We start from the raw sequence: 23023 nt of genomic DNA on the forward strand, positions 1-23023 counted from the left end.
TGGCTAGTGCAAGAGCTAAGGGGGTTGTAGCTCCCTTCCAGGAGAAGTTGGAAAACGAGAGAGGGTTGTAGCTCTCTGCAGGTTGCAACCTGCGTACTGGTAAAGGACTGCACTAGTACAATTGTAAAAATAAGTTTCTAATTAAAGAGAAGATAAAGACGAATTGCAGCAGGTGGTTTTCACCCACATTGGGTTTCCACCTTATATCTTGTGTTCTTGTGTATGATTGTCTTCTGCTTTGTTTTTACTCTTCCTGTTTACTGGTTAATTGATTCTGATATCAACAATCAACATCTGACAGATAAAGTAAATTATAAGTTTTCATTGTATACGCGGTTTTATTTCGACATAGTTGCGTATATACGCGGGTTTAATTAGTTGAAGTAGTGTATATCATCTGAATTTGAAAAATGGAATATTTGACTTGATAATACTGATTCACCCCCCCTCTCAGTATTATTTCCAACAATTGGTATCAGAGCAGGTCCTTCAGAAGAAGCTTGATCGCTTGAAGGAAGATCGTTCATCATGAGCAACTACGAGAGGGAAGCATCAATCAGGCCAACGATTTTTGATGGGACAAACTTCCTTTATTGGAAGGTAAGAGTTACTGCCTATCTTCAATCTCTTGGTACAGAAGTCTGGGATATCATAGATACAGGGTATACTTTTCCATTAGAAACTCCTATAGATCCGGCTGAGAAGAAGAAATATGAAACAAATGCAAAGGCGGTCAATACTCTATTAGGATGCCTATCTCAATCAGAATTTGTCAAGGTAATGCAGTTTAAATCCGCAAAAGAGATATGGGACAAGATTGTTCTGAGCTATGAAGGAGATGATCAGGTAAAATGAGCAAAACTTCAAACCCTCAGGATTCAGTATGAAAATCTCAGGATGTATAATGATGAAAGTGTGGCTAACTATTTTCTTCGTGTAGATGAGATTGTTAATTGTATGAAAAATTTGGGTGAAGAAATAAAAGAGGCTGTTGTGGTTGAAAAAGTTCTAAGATCTTTGTCCCCTAGGTTTGAATCTAAAGTTTCTGCAATAGAAAGAACCTACAAAGCCTTAAAATGTCACAGCTACACGGAATTCTAACTACTTATGAAATAAGGAAAGGAGGTCCATCAGACAGGAGAGAAACTGCCTTCAAGGCTTTAGGCAAAGGAGAGTACTATGAGTCAGGACACGTGTCAGAAGAAGAAGAAGAATCAAATTTTGTCAGAAATCTTCAACGGGGTACTGGACGGTTCCGAGATAAGTTACCTTTCAAATGTTTTGCTTGTGGAAGAGTCGGTCACTATGCTACCAAATGTCCTCACAAGGATAAGATTGACAAAGGGAAGGAACCTGTTAGATGGAACAAGAAACAAAATGCAACTAATAGAAGTTACTACACTCATGAAGACAGTGATGGCCTATCAAATAGTGACGAAGATGAACGAGGTAATGATTATAAACTTTTAATGGCCTTTGAAGATGATGATTACATGGACGCTATAGATGTAGATGGTTTTTATGAAGAGATTTCTTGACTCAAAATATGTTTAGAAGAAAAAGATATGATCATTGATACTCTGCAATTCCAACTTGATGAAAAAGAAAAATCTCTTGAGAAGTTAGAATGTGAAATTGTTGGCCTTAGAAAAGAAATTGAGAAAACAAAGGCTCTTAATCTTAAATTTGTTAAAGGATCTAAAACTCTGGATGAGATTATCAATGTACAGCGTTCTCCACTAATCAAGACAGGTCTGGGTTATAATGGAGAAACATCTCAAGCATCCACCTCAAGGAGTTATCTTGATGCAGCAAGGAGGAATGAGCAAAAGCCCAATGGAAATCACCAGGTAAAGTAGGGACGAATTACATCAAGAACAAACAAAGGCTACCAGGTAAACCAGGGGCAATCCATCTTAAGGGTGAACAACAGCTACAACCAGCCACAGGTAAAAACTTCTCAATTTGCTTCAAGAATGGATGACAATAGAAATTACAATCATTTGGCTGGTAGATTTGATAATCGCAGAAGTTTCTTCAATGGCCAATGTTTCTCTTGCCATAACTTTGGTCACAAAGCAGCTCAATGTGTTGCTTATAAGACAATCATGACTAGAGAAGCTCAAAAACAAAGAAGTATGACTGGGATTACGAAAAGGACCTATAATAACTCTTCGGCCCTTAAAAATGAAATTGAATGTTCTATTTGTAATAACTTCGGTCATGAAGATTTTGAATGTAGGAGTAGGTTTCGACAGACAAAGGAACAAGCCTCAAGCACCAGAACATGGAGAATAAAGCAACCAAAAACAGAAAGATGTGGGATAGCTTTTTATGCAGAAGGACAAGAAAATCTATGGTACATCGACAGCGGATGTTCGAAGCATATGACAAGTGATAAAGAAAAACTTGAATCATATACTGCTTTAGAAAAGGGAAAGAAAGTTTCTTTTGGAAATGATACCCCTGCAGCCATAAAAGGAAATGGCACTGCTCAGTTGAAAGAAAAGGTCAAAGCTGGAAATGTTTTGTATGTTGATGGCTTGAAGCATAATCTACTAAGTGTCAGTCAGATGTGTGATCAAGGTACATAGGTAATATTTCGATCAAATGGATGTAGTGTTCATGATCTTGATACAAGAAAAACAGTGATCAAAGGCAGAAGAACTCCAAATAATCTATACATATTTGAAGAAGGACAACAACAATGCTATTTTAGCAAGGATGATGAACATTGGTTATGGTACCGGAGATTGGGGCATCTAAGCTTTTCACAAATAAGGAAAGCATGCAAATACCAGGCAGTTCGTGGTCTTCCAGATATCAAAATTCCAGACAACACCATATGTAAATCATGTCAGTTTGGTAAGCAAACCAGAACTAACTTCCCTGAGAAGGAAGGATCAGCCAACAGGCCTCTTGAACTAGTCCATACAGATGTATGTGGTCCATTTAGGACAAGGTCACCTCGAGGAGAAGAATACTTTATATTATTCATTGATGACTTCTCCAGGATGGTTTGGTTGGGACTTATGAAACACAAGGACGAAGCATTCGAAAAATTCAAATCTTTCAAAGCCTTGGCTGAAAAGGAATTAGATCACAAAATTAAGTGCCTCAGGTCCGACAGAGGTGGGTAGTTTACCTCAAATGAATTTTTAGATTTCTGTGAAGAACATGGAATAAGAAGGGAATTCTATATAGCTAGGACTCCTTAGCAAAATGGAGTGGTGGAAAGGATGAACAGAACGGTCCAACAAATGGCTCATGCTATGCTTGATGAGTGTAGGACTCCCGCAACCTTCTGGGGTGAAGCTGCATTTGCTGCGGTTGTTATTCTCAACAAAACAAATGTCCGAGTGAACAACACTCAAACTCCTCATGAGCTTTGGTATGGTGAGACTCCTTCGGTAAAGCATTTCAAAATTTTTGGGAGCAAATGCTATATTAAGAACACTGATGAACAGCTTGGAAAAATTTGAACCTAGAGCAGATGAAGGCATTCTCCTTGGTTATTCTCCCCACAACAAAGCATATAAGTGTTACAATAAAAGACTTGGAAGAATTGTTGACAGCATTGATGTAGTGGTTGATGAAAAAGGATACATCCCTAGGCAAGTAAATCATGAAAATATCGAAGAGGATGAAGACTACTCTCCAAATCAGACAGATGATGAAGAAGAACCTCAAGAGGCACCTGAGGAGAAAATAAGGATAGAAGAGAAGACTCCATCCAGGTACGTTCAAAAGAATCATCCAGAATCTCAGATTTTGGGGCAGAAAGAAGCAGGTGTACAAACAAGAAGAACAATTGCAGAAGCCTCAAGCTATTTGGCATTGCTCTCCTCCACTGAACCACAAAATGTAAGAGAGGCATGCAAAGATGAATGCTGGGTCAAGGCGATAGATGAAGAACTTGAGCAGATAAAAAAGAACAGCACTTGGGAGTTGGTTCCTAGACCAAAAGATAAGAATGTCATAGGGACAAAATGGATCTTCAAAACTAAGTTGAATGAAAATGGGGAAGTAATTAGAAACAAGGCTAGACTTGTGTGTAAAGGGTATGCTAAACAAGAAGGAATAGACTTCGAAGAAAATTTTGCTCCCGTTGCTAGACTTGAGGCCATTCGAATGTTCCTTGCTCTCTCAAGTTTTCAGAAGTTCAAAGTTTTTCAAATGGACGTGAAATCAACCTTTCTGAATGGGGACTTAGAAGAAGAAGTGTACATTGAGCAACCAGATGGTTTCATCCTTGGGAATGATCCAAATCTTGTATGTAGACTAAAAAAGGCTCTCTATGGTCTTAAACAGGCTCCAAGGGCTTGGTACTACCGTTTGGACAAATATCTTCATCAACAAGGTTTTTCAAAGGGATTAGCAGATAGCAATCTTTACATAAAAATTGAAAATGACAAATTGTTAATACTTGTTGTGTATGTAGATGATATTATCTTTGGCAACAATGAAGAAGCTATGAGTCAAAGCTTTGCCTTGGTGATGCAGAAAGAATTCGAAATGTCTTTGCTTGGAGAACTGACATATTTTCTTGGTTTGCAAATCCAACAAAATGAAGGCGGTATCTTCTTGTCTCAAACCAAGTATCTCAAGCAGATTTTGAAGAAATATGGCATGGATGATGCAAAACTAGTATGTACCCCCATGGTCACAGGATGCAGCCTCAGTGCAAATGATGAATCAGAAGCAGTGCATCAACCAACCTACAGATCTATGATTGGAAGTCTACTTTATTTGATAGGTACCCAACTAGACATCATGAGGCAGTGGGAATAGTTGGAAGATTTCAGGAAAATCCAAAGGAAACTCATCTTCAGGCAGTCAAGAGAATCTTCAAGTACCTTCAAGGGACTAAAAACTATGGCTTATGGTATCCTAGAGATACAAATCTCACACTTCATGCTTACACAGATGCAGATTGGGCCGGAAGTGTGGATGACAGGAAGAGCACAAGTGGTGGTGCATTCTTTATGGGTTCCAGATTAGTATCTTGGTTCAGCAAGAAATAGAGTTCGATTGCTTTATCTACAGCTGAAGCATAATATGTGGCTGTTGCATCTTGCTGCACTCAACTTCTTTGGATGATGCAAACCTTGCAGGATTTTCAAATCACTTGTACACCACCTATCTCCATCTTATGTGATAATATAAGTGCAATCAGCATTTCAAAGAACCCAGTCATGCATTCAAAGACCAAGCACATACCGATCAAGTATCACTTTCTCCGGGAACAAGTGTTGGAACAAAAGGTCAAATTGGAGTATGTTCCTTCTAAGGAACAAGTTGTTGATATTCTCACCAAACTACTGTCTAGAGAGACATTTGAATACCTCAGACAGAAGCTGGGAGTAGTTGATGCATCATCTTGCTGTTAAAACTTGTCTGTTTTAGAGAAAAATGGGTGTACGCGAGTTGAATGAGGAAGATCCTCGTACATACACCGATTTATGCAGGTGCAATCGCGTATATGGAGTTCTGAAGAAAATCAGCAAGGACAGACTCTCGTTAAAGAGAGTTTGATATGGGTCTGACAGAGACCATCTGGCAGAGGTTCATGGGGATAATCTTCTAATAATGCATTGTTAGCATTATCTTAGAAGCTTTTGGTTCTAGTTCACAACTGTTGTTGGTTTTAGGTGGAACAGAGGCAGAGGGAGAACAGAAGGAAATCTTGGTTGCTGAATAATGATGGACAGATGCTGCTGCTATTAGTTATTTGTGACTTTCATAAGTCTTGTTCTAGATAATTCGTCTCTATGTCATGTATCTCTTTTTGTGGTATCTCTTTTATGGTGTCAAGGTCATGTAACGGCCTATTTTGGTTTCCCCACTATGCCTGGGATGAACATGTAATGAACTTGGTTGTCATATGTAAATTTCTGATGTATCCCCACTTGGTTGGGTGATGGATGTATGTATTGAGTCTTTTGGTGATAGGAAGGTCTTTTATGATGTATAGGTCATGGTTCTTCTTAAAGAACATCTTTTGCAGATCTTGCCTACAGTTAGGGGGAGCATGGTTAGCACAACAGGGCAGAAATTTCAGCATGCTCTCAGGGGGAGCACAACCCTTTGCCCTTGATGGCAAAGGGGAAGAATGACTTTGAGGATTTTGGGTTGCCATCAAGTCCAAAGGGGGAGATTGTTGGCATCATGACACAGGTTTGGAGCTATGGCACAGGTGTTGTCCTTGATGGCAACTCTCTTTGGTAACAGATCTTAGTTCAGGCTTTCAGAATGAAGGAAAAGACATATACGTAGGTTCATCTAGACGAAGTCACGTATACATGCTGGTTAGGCGTTTCAAAGGCGCGTATGCGTATACACGCACTTTCATGCAAAGAAAAGCGCGTATATGTTGTAGAACTTACCCTTGATCCGTGGTAGTTAGTCCTTGGTATTTGAACCTATGGTTTTGGACCATGGTACCTCGTCAGAAGTGTTGATCTCAAGTAATGGGTCTGTGGTATTGGTTTATTATGGTTTTGGAACGTGGTATTGTGGAAGGCCTAAAACTATAAAAGAGGAAGGAGATCATGTGGCAAAGATCATCTGAATTATTATTGAATATCTGATAAAGTGCGAGATCTGAAATATTGGTGATTAGCATTGTGGAGCAGATCTGATATGAATGAAGGAGGAACCTTAGCGCAAAGAAGGATAAGTTCTATTAATGGGTCATAATCTCTTGGCTTGAATGATAATATCTTTGCATGATTTTGATCTGTTATGGCGCATGCGTGATCTATAAATCTGATAATCTGGGTTAATTAGTGCCTGAATATTTAAAAGAGTGAATTATCTTTTGTAGATCTGTACGCAGGTTCAGTTCAGCTAAGGCGCGTATATACGCAGGTTCATTGAAGGAAAACAGCGTATACGCAGGTTGTTCCATACTCAGAAGCGTATGCATGCAGGTTTCAGGCTATTAAAGTAGCATATATATTTTGAGTTGTGATCTTGCTGCTTCTGTTTAATGCTGTAGTGTTCTGAGTTCAGATTTGGTGTGTGGTTACTGTTGCTGTGATCTGGGTACAGTTGTCGGAGAAGTGTTTATTTTGATTCAGTTTTTGATTGGTGAGAAGGTGATTGGTTAATGCAGAAATTCTTGATGTTTGATTGATGTTATTTGTGGATCCAGTCTGAAAATTTATGAAATGTGGTCCCTGAAAGAAAGAGAAGGTTGTAACCTTCTATAGGCCAACACCTACGTACTAGTATCTTGGCTAGTGCAAGAGCTAAGGGGGTTGTAGCTCCCTTCCAGGAGAAGCTGGAAAACGAGAGAGGGTTGTAGCTCTCTGCAGGTTTCAGCCTGCGTACTGGTAAAGGACTGCACTAGTACAATTGTAAAAAGAAGTTTCTAATTAAAGAGAAGATAGAGACGAATTGCAGCAGGTGGTTTTCACCCACATTGGGTTTCCACCTTATATCTTGTGTTCTTGTGTATGATTGTCTTCTGCTATGTTTTTACTGTTCCTGTTTACTAGTTAATTGATTCTGATATCAACAATCAACATCTGACAGATAAAGTAAATTATAAGTTTGCATTGTATACGCAGTTTTATTTCGACATAGTTGCGTATATACGCGGGTTTAATTAGTTGAAGTAGCGTATATCATCTAAATTTGAAAAAGGGAATATTTGACTTGATAATACTGATTCACCCCCCCTCTCAGTATTATTTCCAACACTTATACCTCAAGATGATGTTTTCACTATCCTGTAGTATGTATGAGAGTCCTAGAAGGCCGCTAACTAATCCCCTTCTACGTTACGCATATCTACCTGTAATGAAGATTATACCCAAGAAAAAATCCCAACCAATAAAAGATTCAACCTAGAACCAAACAAGAAAACACAAAGTGGATCCAAACCAAAAATTAAGTATAACAAAACCCTTTTAACACTACATGTACTTAAGATAGTGACCACATTTTCAAAAACCACAGTTATGAAGTATTATAATCCTTGTTGCTTGCAATCCATTATCAAGGAACTTTGTTATCAAATAGAAATAGACCTCTCATTCACAACTTCTATCTTTCTAGCAAAGTGGCTCGGTACAACACGAACCTCCAAAACCAGGAAACATAACCAAACCCGAACGAAATGACCTCTACATTATATATTTAGGGGAAGCTGAAAATTTTAGAGAGATGCCATTATAAGATCATGTGTTTTTCTCATACATTTGGAGGGTGCATAAGGTCTTATTTTATAGAAAAATGTTTAGGTTTAGGAGGGGTTTCTTAGATTCATTGTTGGAGGGCTTGTAGGAGGAAATTATAATTTTCCATGCCTTGTATCCTCAGCAATGAAGACGTTGCCCATGTGGTGAATGAATTTGACGATTTAATATGTTAAAGGTTATTTAAAAACTACTTTATGTCCTCACATAAGGTGATTTTCCCCAAATATATTATGAATAGACCTCATGCCTAATTTATAATGATCAAAAACCAATAAAAGAGTGCCATGACACCACCCATTGGGGTTTTAGCCCACTAATTGGGGTCTTCACCTTTAAACTTGAATATCTCTCAAACCAAGAGGAACTATATGGTGTGCCACATACCACTAGAAACCCCCTGATGTGGAGAAAGTAATGAAGATGATCTCTAAGACGAAATTAATGATTTTATACTTTAAAAATCCTCAACAAGTGCAAGTAATTTCCATTGACCAGGGAACACAAAACTAGAACTTAGGGTTTTCAACCATCCAACAGTGGAGACTCCAACATGATGTAATCTAGACAGATATAAGAGTGTCCATTAATTGTTTGACATTAATGAATTGTTGTTTAGTTAAATTCAAACCCCAGGGTTGACATCAATCACAACACCATCCAACAATCTCCCCCTTTTTCATTGATGACAACACACATACTCCTTCTTTGAGTAAAAATCTACATGACTTCATGCTTTGATCATCTCCTTCTCATGAATTCAATATCCTTTTCATGATTTCTCCCCCCCCTTTAACATTAATAGAAAAGGGTGACTGCCCCTAACAATCTGCCTACTTCGTGTGGACTTGTAACTATCTTATGCTACCCCTGACAAGAAGCCTTCTTTTTTCTTTATGCAAGATACATGTGAGTATTCAAAATTATTTTCTATATGCTTGTTGCAACTACCTATCTCCCCCTTTCATGTTATGCTTAATATGTATTTCCACTGCTAGACTATACTTGTCAATATGGATCAACTTTGCCTGACAAAACTGTTATTCCATTGAAATTGCCCATGACACCTCTTCATATATGCCAATTGTTAACCTATCAATTATTGATCCTTAAACGTGCAACTATTTCTACCTAGAATCCTCCTCTTCGATATTCAGTGAGTCATCATGTTGGATTCTTCAACATAATGTACAACCCAACTCTTTGGTTGGATCATCCCGAATCTTGTCATTGTCTAATGTACTTGTTGCTCCCTCATGAGCTTTTCCTCTTATTATTGTGGAGACTTTCTTATTTGCTTGGTCTTCCTACATTTGTTGTATTTTCATGTTCCTGATATTAGTGTTGTTATTCATGGAAGATTCCATCTTGTACCTGAAATCTCAATCTATGTGCCCATAGTTATGGCATTTATAACATTCAATGTTTGGCCTGAGTAATGGAGCATATGACACATACCTTTTGTTGTTAAATTCATTGTGAAACTAGTGTCGTGATTTTGCAAACCGACTTCTAGGATTTTGATTCCATTGATAATGTCCTTGATAATTGTACCTATCATAAGCTTTACAATTCCTAGCCACATGTCCAAATTTAGTACATGAAAAATAATAACCATTAAACAAATGAGAATGCCTGGATGGATTATCCTTTATGGATGATCTTCTTGATGATCCTTGTCCTTCATTTTTATTTAGCCTGTGGTTGTTGATGAGCTCATCCAATTCTCTAGAGCTACTTGCAAATTTCTATTGGATATTTTATTTTTGTGCTTTTGTCCATAGGTAGACTATCTCTACCTAAATCTTCCCTTACTTTGTTGTATTCTTCAAGTTCTCTTTTGAGAAAATCTTCAAATTTTTTGGCTTCTTATAATTTCACTTTAATGCTGATAATGACTTCATTTGATTCATCATTCTTATTATTGAGGCTTATGGCATGATCTTTTTCTATCTTCTATAGATTTTCTTGTAGATTCACAACTCGTGTAATGTACTAAAAAACAGGACAAGAATCTACTCTACTCTCTAAACAATGGAAACTAATAGATCAATTAAAACAATAATGAACAAGAGGAAGATAATCGGTGGCACATAACACAATAATTTATCTAGGGAAAGACACTGCTCAAAACCCTGACTATTTATTGCATTAACCAGAAATCTGAGTCATAACACAAAGCTTTTTATCACAAGAATAATTCCTGCACAAGTATGATCAACTCTCTGCCTCACAAGCCTGCTCAAGCCAATACTTAGCCAATTATTTTTCCTACCAAACCCCTATTTCCTTACACAATTCCTCTGAGGATCAACCCATATTTAATGTGGGAAATCCTTCCTCACAACTGCGCAATCCAAACTAGGTCCTCTTCCTGGTTGCATGCATGATCTATACAACTCAGATCACTCTACAACTGATAGTACACTTTAGTCTCAACTGGGTCTTTATAAGAACTGACATGCATGAGTTTCTGATAGGGAAAATTTTGAGAACCCCCCATAAATTTACATGTATAATAAATGGGCGAATCTCCATGGTATATAGGAAAAATGGAAGGCGATTTTATCAATAATATGATATGTATATATAATTTTTTGGCGAATCTCTCACCAGGCATGGCGAATATTTTACTCAATTATAAAATCTTGTGTTTATTGAATATACAAATGAAATCATTGCATTTCTTTAAAATATATTTTGAAATCAAAATTACCGAAATTACATATTGATAACCTAGTGGGTGTAGGATAAAATTCACCCGTGCTATTCACAGAAAGCATGAGAAAAAACCTAATACTATATATAAAACCAAGAAAAATTCAAATTCATCACTTCTAGGGACCTCGTAACCACCCTGCCAATACACAAGTATGTTCCTATTTGCAATTAGAAAAATTACCCAGATTACAATATGTTTACTCCAGCATATGTTGGAAAGTTATAGAAGGATGACTAGTGCAATCAATCCATTCCTTTTAGCCCTGTATTTGTTTCAGTTTAAAACAGAAGTATACAAATATACTTGTCCAATGTCTATGCTTTAACCATTCACCTTAAGATGTTTTTACAATATAATTTCCTAAGTCTATCTAATATCTTCATTATCATAAAAACAAACCTATATCCATCTTAACTCCACATCTACCACTCTTAGGGGGATGAAATCTATTTATCCCTCTGAGCACTTGGTAGACCCAGAATTAAGATGGATCTAAGATGATAGAATTTCCCCTTTAAATAGTCTATGCTCACATGAATACCGTGGTATTAACATGGGCCAATACCATGGGTTATCATAAACCTGGAGCTTAAAAATTACTATTAGTAATTTATAAAAATTAATAAAATTAATAGTTGATTTTTATTTTATTTTTTATTTTAACCAAGCTAAAATGTTTAACATACATTAAATTACAACATCCATTTTTACTCTTGATCGGATCAAATATTTTTTCACTCTATGCTTGTTTTCATATCACAATATTTGATACCTCTTGGGGGTTAGTAGATCTAGAGTAAAGATGGATCTATGCTGGTTTAATTCCCCCATTTAAATAGGCTACATTCCAGGTGAATACCATGGGTCAATACCATGTGCCATTTTTATTTTTATTAATACTAATATTAGGGTTAATAATGTTTTTTTGCATGGTATTAATAACAATCTAGTCCATGGTATTTGTCCCATAGTATTTTTCCCATAGGTTTCACCTAAATATAACGCATTTTTGAGTGTTCGTAAATATAAGGTGACTTATGGAGTAAATATAAAAAAATGTTTTATTTGTTTACCATACCTCTCGTTTATTTATATTTTCATTAATTCACCATACCTCTTTTACAAATATGGTATTTGGCCCATAGGATTCACTTAAATAAAACCTCTTTCTTGAGCCTTCATAAATAGAACGAGGTTTATGGACTAAATATAAAAATAGGTTTTATTTATTTACCATGCATCTAATTTATTTATATTTTTATTTATTTACCATAGCTTTTGAGTAAGTATAAAAAGACGTTTTATTTATTTACCATACCTCCACTTTACTTATATTTTTATTTGTTTACACCCTTGCATGTATATAAGGTGACTTATGGAGTAAATATAAAAAATGTTTTATTTATTTACCATACCTCTCATTTATTTATATTTTTATTAATTTACCGTACCTCTTTTATAAATATGGTATTTGGGCCTTTGGCCCATAGGATTCACTTAAATAAAACCTATTCTTGAAAATGGGCGAATGGAAGGTTGTAACTCCTAATTTCAAGGGCTAAATTTACCTTTTTTACCCTCTCCCTTAAAATAAGGTGGGCTATTTGAGGTGATTTGTAAAAATGTACTATGATACAAAATATTCGCCCACTAAAAATTTAAAACCCCTTAATTTCGCAAAAGGGCGAACATTCGCCCCTAAAATTTTCTATGGTTTTTGATGAGTGAATCTTCAATTATCTAGAGTAGCACCCGTGGATGCACCAGTTCACTAACTGACTGCTAATCCTCTACTAGTTCAACAAAAAATTAGAACTTGTTTAACTGTCCATAACTCAGTAAACTGAGTTATTCTAATTACAACTCAACTAAACTCATCCTAGACCCATAAAATTTAGGGAGAACATATAGATGACTTCCAAAAGACTTCCAACTCGAAATTCCTATGCTAATTAATCAATTAAACTTAACTATTTATAAGTTATTATGAGAATAGAATTTTATTTTAATTCACAGTTTAATTCAAGGAAAAATTAAACTAGAATTTCTTGTTTCCATTTCTCAACACTCCCTCTCAACAAGAAAGGGATTATCAGCTACCCCGATCCTGTCTCTGTGAAACTCGAATTTACATCTTGACAATGTCGTTGTCAAAATGTCAGCATCTTTCTCCTCCGCGGGAATGTACTCCAGCAACATAATCCGCCTCAATACACAATCTTTGAGATGATGATATTAGATATCAATATGCTTGGACCGATCATGAAAAACTAGATTTTCAGTAAATCACAGTAAATCACAGTTGGATCCATATGCTAACCAAACAAAAAAATCAATATCTTCCTCATCCAGATGGCCTCACATGCTTCCTGACTCGCATCCATGTACTCTGACTCTTTCGAACTGAGTGCAACTGATCTTTGTTTCCTACCGTACCAAGAAATTGCCGTTGACCCAATATTGAAGATCCCTCCTGAGGTGCTTTTCTTGTTGGATGGACTCTCTGCCCAATCTGCATTGGTGAAGCCTTGAATCTTCCTTCCCTCTGTCTATCTGTACCATAATACATACTGAGAAGTGTCCCTGAGGTATCTCAACACATGCTTTGTCGCCTTCCAATACAACTTGGTAGGCCTAACCATTGCTTGGCTAAGTTGGTTAACTACATAACACATATCTGGTCATGTGTTCACCAAGTACATGAGTGAACCCACAAGCTGCCTGTAAACAATAGCTTCCACTACTTCCCCTGAAGTAACATCCTCCTTCCACTAGTTACTTGCTAAAGGAGTCTCTATGGGTTTGCTGCTCCCCATGCAAAATCTCCTGAGTATCTCGTTGGCATACTTGCTCTGAGAGACAAACAACTCCCCATCACCCTGCCATACTTCCATGCCCAACAAGTAATGCATGAGCCCCATGTCCTTCATCTCGAAATCTATTGCAAGGTCCTCCTTACAAGACTTGATCAGTTGATCATCACCTGTCGGAATCAAATCATCAAAATACAAAACTATGATCAACAATTTTCCTTCCACCACTATGTGGTATAGGTTCACATCAGCTTCACTCTAGGTGAATCCCAACCCGGTGAAGTAGCTATCAGTCCTGGTGTACAAAGCACATGATGCTTGCTTCAGCCCATACAACGCTCTCTTGAGCCATCACACATGCGACTCACAGTCGAAGGTCTCAAAACCTTTAGGTTGATCTATGTACACCTCTTCCTCAATCTTGCCATTAAGGAAGGTTTCCTTTACATCCATCTTATGTATCTTCCAATTCATGTGCACTGATAGTGCCAATATATATATGATCGATGAGTACCTTCAAACAGGAGCAAAGGTCTCATCATAGTCAATCCCCTCTACTGGTGAAAAGCCACGGGCCACAAATATGGCCTTATGATTCTCCACACTGCCATCTGCAGCTTGCTTTACCTTGTAAAGCCATCGGGAGCTCACCACTGACTTGTCCTCTGGTCTTGAGACCACATCCCAAACAATGTTACGATCTATGGAGTCATACTCCTCCACCATGGCATCAACCCAAATCGGCTGTTGCACTTCTTCCTCAAAGGAAGATGGCTCTATCACAACACATCCTCTCATAAGAGACATGTATCCAATGTACCTCTCAGGTGAACTCCTCTGCCTACGTTGAGATGTGGGTGCTCTCACATTCTCCCATGCATTATGCAACAATCTATTAGCCTCTTTGGTGTGATTTCTCCCATCTCTGGAAGACTCTGTCTGAGTGGATGTCTCCACTCTCGGATCCTCTGCATGTGGATGCTCCACATCAATATGAGGCTCCTCAATCTTAGGAGCTAAAAACTCCTCAACCGCATGTTGCTCAAGCTCCCTCTCAAGGGAAGCTTGCATGGCCTTCTCCTCATCAAATCTAACATCCTTGTGAACCACTGTCATCCTGCTGGTTGGAAAGTACACCCAATAGTTGTGAGGTGTATCAATGTACCCCAAAAATATGCCCAATTTTGTTGTCGGATCAAGCTTCTTCCATGCATCTTTGGTCACATGGAAATATACCGATGACCCAAAAGTCCTCAAGTGAAACATTTGGCCTCTTACCGGAATAAGCCGCCTCTGGTGTCTTCATCCCAAGTATCTGATGCAGGCTAAGGTTATGCAAATAAACCATTGTGTTGCATGCCCCATCCCACAAGTGTAGTGGTAGGCCTTGATCATGCAACATCGCCCATGTTGCCCCTAAAATGCTTTTGTTCTTCCTCTCATCCACCCCATTATGTTGTGGGTTATGGGGTGTCGTAAACTCTCATTTAATCCCTTCTGCTACACAGAAGTTCTTAAACTCATTTGAGAAATAATCACCACCCTTATCACTCCTCAAATAAACCTTATTTCCAAACTCTTTCTCAACCAATGCTTTAAATTCACAAAACTTTGTGAAATTTTTATCCTTCTTCTGCATGAAAATATCCAACATTTACAAGAAAATTCATCAACAAATATAACATAATACCTGTCAATAATGGTCCAAACACATCTGAATGGACTCAATCTAGAATCGTTTCTTCTCGACTGTCTCTGTCGTGAAAGGAATCCTTTGTGTTTTTTCCCAAACTACACCGCTTGCATGTATCAACTTGCTCTAGTGTACCTTTGGGAAGACCAATAGAGATCTACTGCATGATTTTCAAAGCCCCATGATGCAAGTGACCCAATCTCTTGTGCCATAACTCGCCAACATCTCAGCTTTGCATTTTTCTCCGCTTTTGTGCTCAAAGAAGCACAATCCTCTAACTCCAGCTTATAGAGATTCTTAACTCGAATCCCTATCTTCTTTACTTGACCTGTGGCTATGTGTTGAAGGAATGCCTTTCCTTTTTACAAGATCACATCATATCTTCTATCCTCAAGCATGGCGACTGATACTAAGTTCTTCTTCAACTCGGGAACATACATAACATCCCTCAAGGTGAGAGGAGAACCCTGCTCCCTCCGAAAAGTAACGGTGCCCAATCTAGTAGCACTATACCACATGTCGTCACCCATCTCAATATGCATTTGGAGATATTTCTTGTCTAGGTCACTAAACAACTCCTTGTCACCAGTCATGTAGAATGAAGCTCCATTGTCAAGGTACCATACACTACCCATCATTGATGAAACCATGCATGAAAGGAGAGTAAATTTCAATTCGAATTGAGAGGCCAAAGCCTCACTTGCCACTCCTCATGAGGACTTCTTGGACTTCTTGAGCGGACAATTTGTAGAAAAATGGCCCAGCTTGTGACAATGAAAGAACTTAACATTTGTCATGTCTTTCTTCTTACCTCCATGCAAAGAATAAGATTTGGAATGGGACGCCTCCCCTTTCCATTTCCTTGCCTTACTCACTAAGGAACAATTTTCCTCATCATCAGTCTTTGATGAGGAACCATCTCTGGTGTTCCTTGTGATCTCCTCCTGCATAAAATCCGACCATAGTCATTCCCAATCTGGCAGCTTCTCCCTCCCATTGACAAATTCCTGATATCTATTCCAACTCTTGGGAAGGCCTAGGAGAGCTAGGCTCACCATATCATCCCCGGCAATGGTTATTTCAACATTTATAACCTCATCACGGAAGTGAGTGAACTTGGTCAAGTATTTTGGAATGGTCTCACCTTTCTCCATCTTGATTTTTCGAATTTTGTCTTTCAGTTCCAACTTCTTATAGTCACTGTTGTACTAGAATAGGCCTGTCAATACTTTCCACATAGCATACAGGGTTTCCTTCCCATGGAGACTCAAGACAATGTGGTCTCAAACTCCCTCAAGGATTATCCACCTTGCCTTTGCCACACACTTCCTCCATTCGGCCAGGTTCTGTGCATCTGATGCTGCTGGCTTAGGAATGTCTTGATCAACGAATTCCTTCAAGCCATTATCCTCTAGCATAGATTCCATTCAGTCCAGACTATATAATTCGAGCTGCCTTCCAATGCATACTTGAGCCGTAAACCGCAGAACTCCATCTGCCAATATTGAAGTATTTATTGCAAATTTCAATTTCACCTATAACCCAAAACTTCAAAATATCCTTTAGTATACTGTCTTTAGCTCCGATACCATGTAGATTTTCTTGTAGATTCATAGCTCATGTAATGTACTAAAACACAAGGCAATAATCTACTCTACTCTCTAAACAATGGAAACCAATAGATCGATGAAAACAATAATGAACAAAAGGAATATAATCAATGGCACATGACACAATAATTTCTCTGGGGAAGGCCACTTCTCAAAGCCATGACTATCTATTGCATTAATTAGAAATCTGAGTGATGGTACAAAGCTTGTTCTCACAAGAACAATTCCCGCACAAGTATGATCAACTCTCTGCCTCACAAGCCTACTTAAGCCAATACAACCAATTTTATTTCCTGCCAATCCCCTATTTCCTTGCAAAATTCTTATGAGGATCAACCTATATTTAATGTGGGAAATCATTCCTCAAAACTACGCAATCCAAACTAGGCCCTCTTCCTGATTTCATGCATGATCTGTACCACTCAGATCACTCTACCACTGGTATTACATTGTCCCTACACTCTAGTCTCAATTGAATCTTTCTCATAACTGACATGCATGAGTTTCCGATGAGTGAATCTTCAGTTAGAGTAGCACTTGTGGATGAACTAGTGCACTAACTGACTTCTAATCCTCTATTAGTTCAACAAATAGTTAGAACTCGTTTAACTATCCATAACCCATTAAACTAGGTTATTATAATTACAACTCACCTAAACTCATCCCGGACCCCTAAAATTTAAGGAGAACATATACATGACTTCCAAAAGAGTTCCAACTTGAAATTCCTAAGCTAATTAAGTCAATTAAACTTAATTAACTATTTACAAGTTGCTATGAGAATAGAATTCGATTTTAATTCAAAGTTTAATTCAAGGACAAATTAAACTGAAATTTCTTGTTGCCATTTTTGAACATCTTCAATTCAACTTCGAGAGATTTGGCATTTTATTTTAAAACCTTACGATACTTTATAACTATGACTATCGCGTTTTGAAATTGAATTACATCCTTCTTGTCTTCTTCTTCTTCTTCTTCATGTGCTTCCTTCATCTTGTCCTTAGCCACGAATAATACTCTTCCCAAGCTATTTTCTTCATCATCGCTGCTTTCTTCATCAAATGACAAGTTGTCTTTTTTAGAGGAACAACATTTCTTAAAGACTTTCCTTTTACCTTTCTTATTGAATCTTCTTTGACCCTTCTTCCCTTGCCATGGGACTTCATCATCTTTACCCAATTCCTTATAAAGATGTTTAACTGAAAAGTGTAACACCCTCCTCCCACATTTACTCAAGCTAACTGGTCCACCGGGGTAAACATGTGACAAAGAGTTACTATGATATGATTCAATTCTCCAAGTATAATTAAGTGGAATTGACTAAAAAAACCAAACTAACCTCCCTCATGAGCTACAGAACCTTAAGGAGTAGACAACCCCTCCAAGTGTTCAACACCTGAGAGAACTTGCTTCTTAAATAAACGAGACCCCTAGTTTCTCCCAGGACAATCCCTCCATGTGCCTAAGACCCTCCACTTGCTTCCACAACAAGGACTCCATGTGACTGTGGCCTTTTTCAGGCAGTTTTGTGCCAATGATCCTAGATTCTAAGCCAATTTTTCAGGGCTATGACTCAGGCCTCTACCCAGAACTTCGTGAAACTTCCAGAAATGAAAAACAACAAGATGACAAGATCTCTAATGCAAAACTTGAACAAGGACTTGACGTGACAAGGCCTAGCCATGACAAACATTCTGTCAAACACATCATGAAAATGTAATCTACAAGTCATGTAAACACATAAGAGCATAGGGACTTCATAATTATCTGAGAATCGTCAAGAAGGACTGATGCCCTCTCATAATAGCTACATTATCATCTATTATGTCATATATTCATTATTCATTCATTTACTAATCAAAACACAATGAGAGTCATAACTCAAGTTTTTCATAAACCGTGCTTATAACCAACCGAATAACAATGATTGAACAACCATTACAAAGACATATTAACAAGTATATTTACAAATAATACACATACCACCAAAATATAGATTGGGCTAAACCAAATCTTTCTTTCAGGAAATCACCTTCGTGCCATATTCCAAGCATGAATGTGGGACTCACAACAAAACCAATCAAGGCTTCTTCAAGATTTACCGTGTATTCCGCGAAGGGATACCTTGGCCCAAACAATAAACATATACTATAGGCTTTACCACAATCCCTCCATAAACCGGTCAAGGGGTCACTAGGCCCTAAAAAAACATGGATTCCTTTGTATCTCTCCACCTAAACCATGAGGAATTTTTCTGTCTCCAACCTCTAGGATTTACCATGTATCCCGCCATTTTTGGTCAAGGAATTCCTAGGCCCAATGAGAGTATTCACAACTATACTTTACCTTGTATCCTTTCATTAGTAATTAAGGGATTCCTAGGCCTTATGATTTTTCCTGAGACTACCCCACTTAGTTTCCAAACCATCTAGTAATCCAGCTCAACCAGGTAAGAGAACCCCATCACACCATGGTTATCTGAAAATGGCAAGGCAAGGCTGAAATCCACTATCACACCTAGAAAGACCCATGCCAATGACAAAAAGAGAACCAAATACACACATGCATGTGCCATGCATGCCAAAACTAGCAAGGAAATCATATGTGAAAATTGATACCTGCAAGTAATCTCAAAGTATCCACTTGATCCTACTCTTCCTTGCTTGATCTTTGCTCCCCTTTTCTTTCTTGTCCTTTTGTTTGAATTCCTTCCTCCAATGCTAGAGTTCTCTAAGAAATCTCTAAGTGTGCAAGAGTATGAGAGAGTAGAGAGAATAGAGAAAGAGCTCCAAACCTGAACTGACAAAAGGTTGTGAATTGATCCTCAAAATCCTTTTTATTAATGAGGCCTCTATTTTCTTCAATTTCCATTATTTTTCCTTCATTTTCGTCCTCACATGCAATTTTCACCTTGCTTTTCTCCTAATTTCCTTTATTTTTTGTTGTGGCGGCTACAACCACCCTCCAAAATTTTTCCCATGCTTTGATTTTGGAGCCTTCCTATCCACAGGAGCTTATCTTGCACTGCTGTCAGGTATTCATTCTTTGACTGAGACTTATCTTTTTCATTTGTGGTTGTGTTGCTCATTTTACACTTAGGTGATCTTTCTAAGTCACAAGCTACCCTCCTCACTTGGTCACACAACAGCGATGGGCTTGCATCTAGAAACTGTGCAATCAATGAGGGCATTCAGTAGGCTTGATGATTGGAATTGTGTAGTTTAGACTAGAAGTCAGTATTGAGCTTAGAAAATGCACAGTCAGGGAAGGTAACCCAACACTAAGCCCAAAATTTGTGAAATCCCTCACTGAGCTTAGAACTACATAGTGCACTGAGTCAGAAAGTTGTCAAGTTCACCAGAATTGCGTAGTCCTTCCTGACAATGTGCATGGAAAGTTTCCCTGAAAAAGAAAAAAGGGAAAAAAGATAAAAATAAAAAAGCATCCCTAAAAAATAGGGATCCATTTTTAGTATCCCATAGGAGATACACTCGTTATTTTTAGAAACTTCTGTCAAGTGTCGCTTTTTCCTTGATTTAGGCATGCACGTCATAAACCATAATTCGCTCAAATATATTTAATCAACACCTCTAGAGCTCATTTTTATATTCAATATTGGAGCTCTAGACTTCTAGAGGAGATCAAGGAACCTTCAGTGCGATCGTCATCACTTTTTTGGGTGAGTTTCGCTTTTGTCTTCTTTTGCCACTTTTTCTATCGCTTTTTTTCATTTCACTTGTGTGGGTGTTGTTTTACTTATTTCTCTTCATAATTGCTAGTGTTTAAACTTATTTTAGCTTGTATAAGTGTTGTTTTAAGTTTTCGTTTTCCTTTCACAAGTGTCGCATCGATTTTCTTGTTTTTTAACTAATGGTCATCATTGTGGAAACTCTCTTCACATACTTGATTTTCCTTTTGTTTTTTCAATTTCTGCACTTGATCTACATTTATTTATTCATACTTAGTTAGATCTACACCCAAGGTCACATCATTACTCCCTTCTGCTCATTTTTCACACTTCTACCAGACATATTTTCATTTTCCCTTGCAAGATTTTGCCTTGTTCAGTTGGGCACTGCACAATCCTAAGGCTCAATCCAAGAGCTTGGCATATGGAAATGTGTAGTGCACATTATAAGATGGCTCAACTACACATTAAGTAGTGCCAAGTCTTAGCCTACTGCCTTGGCCAATAAGATTGCGCAATGCATAGTCTCTCCCAGCGTCTGCTCAGACTGAACTACGAATTATGCAGTCTCAAGCCTCAGGCTGCACTCTTGGCTGCTGGTACTGCATAGTGCATAGTTACCATAGCCAATTTCCCTTTATTTTTGGTGAAAAATGCATAATCCCTCTCATCAGTTCCCCAGTTTTCTACTTTATCACACTTTGAAGGTAGATTTGCAAGAGCTAATGTTTTCTTTCCATGAGTGATTTTTTTGTCCCACAGGCACCACACTTGTGAAGCCTTCTCTCCAATAGTCATTGTTACCATGGCACCAAAGAGAGTTGCTTCAAAATATACCACTGAAAGCGGTACTAGGGAAGTAGTTGAGCAAACATTGGTAGACTTTCTAGTGTATGCAGACACTCAACTATTTATAGAAAAGGGGTCAACACTGAAATGGCAGGAAGTTAATGGATCTCTTTCAGTAAAGAGCCTTTAGGTATATCTAGAGGAATGACAACTTTATCTGAGTATCCCGCAATCAGGACTACACAAGGTTGTATGCATATATCCAACCTTCCAATGTGTAGATGTCATCAGTTGGATTGTTTCACATATTGATAAGAAGACCATGACATTGAGCAATGCTAATGTTATGAAACCAGCTCACAAAAAGATAGAAAAGAGAGATAAACGCCTTACAATTCAGCCTCTTCGAGGGGGAAACCTCCTTTACATTACACAAATGAACTTGGATGATACAAATGACAAAACCTCCTTTCTATATATAGGAGTCTAAGGGGTCATAATATAATTAGAGACGACATAACAATAATATTGTAAGGGAACAATAATAACAATAGTGGGCTTCTATGGGACACAATAATAACAATATGGGGACTACATATGCACAAAATATAATAAGGGGGTTGTACTAATAACAATAAGGGGTTACACTAGTAGTATAGGGACATAACATGCCCCTCTCCTTCAAAAAGTGTTTTCCTTAATGCTTGAGTAGTTCTTGATGCTTTTGTATAAAATTCTTGTCCTCCCATGTGGAATCTTCAACGGGTAAGTTATTCCACTTGATGAGATACTTTGAAATTGATTGATTTCGTAGCTGTCGGGTTCTTGTTTATGTGACTGCTACACGCTCCAATATGATTTTTCCTTCCTTGTCAAGTCCTGGCAATATGGTTTGAATTGGGATCTTCTGCAACTTTTGAATGAGTGGCCACACTTCTTCATGCTTCTTTCATTCATCCCTTACTTCGTTTATCCAATCTGGTTGGATAATGGAAATAGCACAAAACAATGCTTCCACATCCTCATCCTTTCTTGAGAGTGCATCTGCAACAACATTTTTCTTCCCTTTTTTGTAGATGATTTCAAAGTCATAACCCAACATATTTGTGACCCATTTTTGTTTGTTCTTCTAAAGATAATCTTTGTTCTAAAAAGTATTTATGCCTATCATGATTCATTTTTACCTTGAAGTGTCTTCCCATTAGGTAAGGTTGCCATTTCTTAAGTGCATGTCGTATTGCCAACATTTCCTTTTCATAAATAACTTGCTTGAGATGTAGCCGTAAAAATACCCAATCGCCTACATCAAAACTTCTTTCACTGCGATTTTGATCAGCCTGTTGTTTCATTCGATTCTGCACCAAAGTGGCGTTATCCTTTAAAAGTTGGAGAACTTGTTGTTGATGCTCGATGTGATATTTCACTTCTTGAATCTTTTCTTCTTGATATGTCCTTCCATATTGAGAGTTTAAGGAGTGGTAATATCTTCCAATGCATTACAAGA

Source organism: Pinus tabuliformis, chromosome 7 (genome assembly GCF_031772625.1).
Source record: "Pinus tabuliformis cultivar Carrire ecotype Pingquan chromosome 7, CPIR1, whole genome shotgun sequence".
Taxonomy (NCBI): Eukaryota; Viridiplantae; Streptophyta; class Pinopsida; order Pinales; family Pinaceae; genus Pinus; species Pinus tabuliformis.